Raw genomic sequence first — 6486 nt, forward strand, 5'->3', positions numbered from 1 at the left:
AGATGCAATTATGATACGTGACATTGAAATAGCACTTAAAGTAAGATTCCTCTTGGAGGAGTCACCTTAGATCTATGTCTTTGCAAGGCTGTTTATTGCTTTTGTGATTGTGCTATCAAGTATTCTTTGTATACAAGTGCCAAGGTGCTAACAGCAAGATCCCAAACAGATAAAAGGAGCCAAACATTTGAGTAACTTGAATTATGATGTCTGCAGTCAGACTTGTATTCTAGAAACACCTCCCCAGCTGTTTCTTCACCTCAGTTTTGGGAAGTACTGCAGTTATACTTTTTTCTTGATTTAACCTCTAGTTCCTCAGGACTATGTTGTGCTTCTGCACAGTGCTAGAATTAAGTCTATTAGTGCTAATAGCCCCTATGCCCAGATATGAGGAAACTAGGAAATGAGATTACCCATGGATACTGTTGGAGCCAAAGTGACTCTTGATCCCCCACTGGACATACTGGCACATTGTCAGGTCTAGTGAAAATTAAGAGTTTAAAATATTTTGTGGATTTACCTCAGTATTCTCAAATTTTTTATCCCAGACTTAGAAAACTGGATCACAACCTTATCTTTTTATGTCAAACTCCATATTCCAAAAGTTTCTGTGTCACATTGTGCCATGGGTCCCACTGACTTGTGCCTTCTGTTTTGTAAGAATGCCTGTAACAGCAGCTCATCAGTGGCAACACGTAAGTGTTACTCACTATCAATTAATTCCACTAGGAGTAAGATCCAGCTACTTCATGGTTAAAATCATGACAGCAATAGAGTTAACAGCAAAAAACACATTTAGAAGGAGAAGAAAAAAGTCAACAAAAATAAGATGTGACAAGTGCTTATTTATGCAGTTATTTTTCAGGAGCTGAGCTGCACTTCAATACATAAATGCATTGTACCTTTAGTAAAACCTTCCTCCTGAATAGCTAATAAGTTATATTTAAGTGCTTTCACCAATGAACTGCCTTACTTTAGTTACTGTGAAATCATTTTTATTATCCTTCTGCCCAAAAAAGTTGGAGGTAGCTAAAATCATTTCGGTGCACCTCCTGCAAGATCATGAATTATTGAAGACAGGAGCTAGAGTGGTTTCATGAAGAAAAAGACAGCTAGTGAGGGCACTTTCACAGTTATTGAGAAAATGGCTTGAAGGGAAGGCAGGAGCCCTGGAAATATCTGCAGGATTGTATCTTAATGATGGCAATGGTGGAAAAGACTGAAGCCAACTCACCCAACATTGAAATATTTAACTGCATAGTAACAATGTAGGGAGATGCCAACTGAGAACATAAGGAAGTTGCAGATGTTGCTTTGTGGCACAGCTCTTGGATCCCAGCTTGCTCTGCCAGGTATTTAAGGCCTCTGCTGAAAGGGTACCCATGTGCTCTTGAGAGTGATGGGGACTAGTGGTTAAATAACACATCAAGATCAGAGGAAACATAACAAATCGAAGTTTGCAAAGGACTTTTTTATCTCAAATGGGAATCACACTGCTTCTCCCCCAGCTGCAAGTAAAATAAACCTAACTGGGAATCTGGCAGTCCTCTACTAAATTCAAGAAACCTGACCTGCTGTCAGTAACTCAGCACTCAGATCTTTAAGCCTCTCTTAGGTGATCAATTTGTCCCCTGCAGCAGTTCCTTCCACAGAAATTCCCATTGACACCAGCGCAACAATTAAGGACTGGCCCACTGTTGAACACGGTAACCAGGTGCGGATGATTTTGGGTGCTTCTGGCTGTTCGCGCCACTGGCGCGAGTTTTACGAGGCAGAACACCTCTGTTCTTGGCCCAGTGGAAAGTAGAAGGCTTCCCACCACCCAGTATTAAGAACAAAGGACTGACTGGACCAGCAGCACCAAGACTGCACTCAGAGTCCCTTGAAGTATTGGCTCCAGGACACCAACACAGAGTGGTATTGAAATACTTACTTTTTGTATGGTGCAGCTCTCAGTATTATTTATGTCCCTTTTCAACTTGTGCCCCTTTTTTCTCAGCCTCCCACCATGCATGACTGTGGAGAGCCTGGACCCATGTTCTTTATGACCTTATGATGCTGAAGGGCTGCTCTGAGGTCCCCCAGGAGCACTTTCTTTCTTCAGGATGCACAAGGCCTATGCCCTCAGTCCCTCCTCACAGGGCAAGTGCTCCACCCCCCAAACACTGGGCTGGCCTTTGCTAGACCTGCTGTGGTTGGCCAATGTCCATCCTGTTCAGAGGTCTTCACACTGAATGCCACAGCACAGTGTAGTTGGCTGAGAAGAGCTATTTCCCTCTCTGCTGCCAGGACGTGCTACCAGCTCTTGTTCTTGTGTCCCAGAAGAGTTCCCTTTCAGTAGAACTGCTTCCCAGCCTGGCATTCCTCAGTCCCTAGAACTTCAAGGGGCACTTCCTTCCCAGGCACCTGGCTCTGCACCCACTCTTGTGGAATTTAATGAAGGGTTCTTGCCACCCCATTCCTGCAGCCTCTCCAGGTCCCCCGAATGTCAGCTCTTCCCTCCAGTGTAAAGAGTGGTCCACAACATTTGGCATCATTGGTTAACTTCATGAGAGAGAGCTCAGTCTCCTTCTCCAGGTCACTGACAAGTTCGTTGAACAGGAAATGACCCAGGACAAAACAGCCTTTCCACAGAGTAAGCCCCTCAACCACTTCCATCTGCTCCCAGTCATACCAACAACTTCTTATCTAGTGAGTTCTTCACTAGAATTTTGTTTACGCTTCTTTCATTGTATTACAGAATCACAGAATGGTTTAGGTTGAAAGGGACATTAAAGATCCTCTAGTCCAACCCCCCTGCCATGGTCTAGGTCTGGTTCTACTAGACCAGGTTGCTCAGGCCCCAGTTTAGCCTGGCCTTGAACAATTCCAGGGATGGGGCATCCACAACTACTCTCAACAACCTGTACCAGTGTCTCACTACCCTCACAGTGAAGAATTTCTTCCTAACATTGTATAACTCAAATTGTATTCACTGGAATGTTTAGGACCTCTGCTATTCTTTGCACCACAAACTGTTCACTCATCTGCCAGATGTAAGGAACACCCAAGTTTGCCCAGAACAAATCCAACAATCAGGAGAAATCACTGTATTCAGAATCATGCTTTATGTAATATTTACATCATACAGTAATTTTGGAGAACTTTGCCACTATTTAAAAATGCAGTTTATTAGATGCAATATTTGCTGTATTAAAAAAAATCCAGCTAATGAACCTCAACTTGTATAAGGTAGTATATAAATAAGGAAATTGCAATAGCACAGTAGAGATGTTTTAATGTCACATGAAACTGTAGAGCAATTACTCTGTGTTCCATAACTACCTCTTGAAAAATCTTAAGAATGGTAATCTGATGATGTTACCATTGTCAAAATGATATTTCTCATTCTAAGTATAGCTTTGTGATTTCCTAACAATAAAGGAAATAGGTGTATTGCTAACTAGGCTGCCAATTCAAGTATTCACGAGTATCCATGCTTCATTGACCATTAACAATCAGTAAGACATCAAATGAAGATTTAGAATTCCCTCCTTCCTACTCAATGCCCCCAGAGTAAAATACAAAAGCATATTTTAAATGTAGCTTAAATTTTCATCATTTGCAAACAGAAAATTTTATTTGTGCAACATCCCAAAAAGCTGTCATTGTTTATTTTTGCCTCACTTTAAAAAGTTGGGTACATGGATCTTAGCCAAATACATTATGATGACAGAAGAACTATTTCTTTGAAAGACTCATAACTACACTGTATGTATGTATGTATACCAAAGCAACACTGAGAATAAACTCAATAAAATGCAAAAATTTGAGACATTTGGGTGGTGTGTGTTGATTTTTTTTTAAATTTGCTTCCTATTTATGCACATAATTTAATTAAGACCTCTAATTTACTTTGGCATTATTTTTGATATCTTAATCTGACTTGGAAAATTTAGTAAACAAAAAAAATTCAAGGAAAGTATTTTTTTAAAAGTGCACCCCAGTACAGATGCAAAATTCCACACAGGATCCAGAAAAACTATGTGCATGTGTATAAACATGTGTGTGCTTATACATACATGTACATACAACCTGTTGCTTGAGAGCAATTGCTGGAATGACAAAGTTCAGAAGTCCCAAGATTGTGCTGGTGATGATCCAAATTCATTAGTATGACTTTGCAATCTCCATAAAAAAACCTGCTGCTTATGACCCACGGAAAACATTCATTTTGTCATAATTTAATTAAAACTTCGGGAAAGTTTAGCTGGCCACTTAGTGCCAGTCTTGCCAAAGTCAGACTAGCATACAGATGCTCAAAGAGTCAGAATTAAAAGAAAAACCCTCAAGACCAACCTGTGGGAAGTGAGTCTCCTAAGAAGTCAGTAATACCTCAGCTGGTGAATTTCTTTAAGTTGTTTAGGCATCGTTTCCCAGTTTGAAGCTGACCTGAGCTCAGTACTCAGGCCTAGGAATCGCGCAGGCTTTATGAGCCTTACATTTTGCAGCAAGGCACAGCTTCAGCAGGAAGCAGAGCAAGTGCTGTCACCTCCTCAGTCCAACTTTATCACCAGTCTCACCTGAGTAGCAGGTCAGATATTGTGATTTTTCACACCCAGACTGATGAGACACCTTACAACCACAGATAGCCAATCAGGCTTTTTAGGGAACTGAAGACACAAGACACCCAATCTGTTGGTTTAAGGAGGAAAGTGTTGAACTGAGCAAAGACCTATTTGAGCAAAGAGAAAGTAATTTTACACCTATACAGAAGCAAAAATCCAAGCACACAGGACAGTAAATTTTTACCTTTAAAACTACCTAGAAGATCAGGCAAAGGTTTTGTGAACTGCGTCTAAATTTTATCCCAGTCCCATCCTAAGCCAGGAAAAGTTTTGCAAGTGGCACTCATGCAAAGGCAGATAACCTGATTCCACTGGGTGTTTTTGTAGACCTATCCCTAACTCGGCTGTATGAAGGGTAAAGAATGAAATATTGGGTAAAACTTCCACACACTAAGAGCAAAAACCAGGCAGATAAGCAACTCCTGTTCCATTAAATAAACTGGGAATCACCCACAGCAATGCCATATAAATGCACTCAGTCCTGCCTGACTTCTGAAGCTGTAGAGGATATCTAGGACTGGTTATCATCCAAGTAGAAAAACACCCCGGGAATTCCCAAGCTAAGAAGTTACAGATGAACATTTTCTGAACATTAAAACAACACATGAAAAATGAGTCTGCTTGTACTACAGATAGACAGAAATTGCACCAGAATAAATCAACCTCTATGCACTTTTCTTACACAAAAACACCCATTTGACAAGTAAAGAAAATAATCTCAAGAGGCTGAATATTTTTAAGATTAAATTACCAGCTATGTTTTAAAGAATAGTAGCATCCTGTTCTTCCTAGCTCAGTTGAGCATCAATCCAGGTGCTGTTTTGCAAGGCAGTATCCAAAGACATTCCTCAGCCTGCCATGTTGACTATCAGCAACAACAAATCGAGCAGCACTTGCATGATTTGCCTTTTCCTGTCCTATATTCATCCTTCTAAACATCACTTAGTAGATAAAGCAAGCTGTGCAGGTAAACAGACAAGAAAAAAATATGCTATTGTATGTGTGATGCTTTCACAACTGCTCCTCATTAGCTTCATTCATTTTACAGCATTTTCCAGAGATAGGATGAGCCAGTTAATCTGCTGAATTTTTTAATTTGTTAATTTATTGAATTTGTTAAGCAGTCAATAGTCTGCTCTGAAAAAAAAATGGAGAAAGCAGAACCACAATCTGGTTTTATTTCATTTGTTAAGGACAAATATAACTTATAACTGAAAGGCAGAAAAAAGTGTTTCGTCCAAAATAATCAGATATAAATAATTATATCAGGAAGGAAATTATCAAAAATAGAATCTCACAGAAAAAACAAACCCTCTACTTCTTACAAAGACATAGGAAGTTCATTTTTAAGAACAGAGCAAGAAGCCATCTTTAATACATTTGTTTTAACTGATACTTTAGAACAGCTCTCTGCAACACATTTTACTCAGGAAAAATAAGGTAGCTACATGAAAGCAACAGCTAGTCAGTTCAAAATCATTAAGCAGAATGTTTTTACCACCTACCATTCACATCAATTTTGATTTTGCACAATGATTAGTAACACTTACAGAAAATTAGGAACACCACCATTTCACTTATCTCCTCCCAACATGAAAACTGTCACGGTTCTATTTTTGCCAATACAGACTGATACACCAGTGAAAAGAATGACTAACCCTAAATGTGCATTAATTGATGGCTACTCCTTTAACAAGAACCAGTTAAAGCTCTGCATAGGAATAAACTATTTTCATTCAAGATTCTCGGATTACAGCACTAGTTATATGATGCAACTGTAGTACTTGTATAGTGTATGCTATTCCCAGACAGGTTTCTCCCAGCAGTCTTTCTTCTTTATCCAGTGAAATTGTGCCATATGTCTTGACACTCTAATTGC

This window comes from Vidua macroura, chromosome 2 (genome assembly GCF_024509145.1).
Source record: "Vidua macroura isolate BioBank_ID:100142 chromosome 2, ASM2450914v1, whole genome shotgun sequence".
NCBI lineage: Eukaryota > Metazoa > Chordata > Aves > Passeriformes > Viduidae > Vidua > Vidua macroura.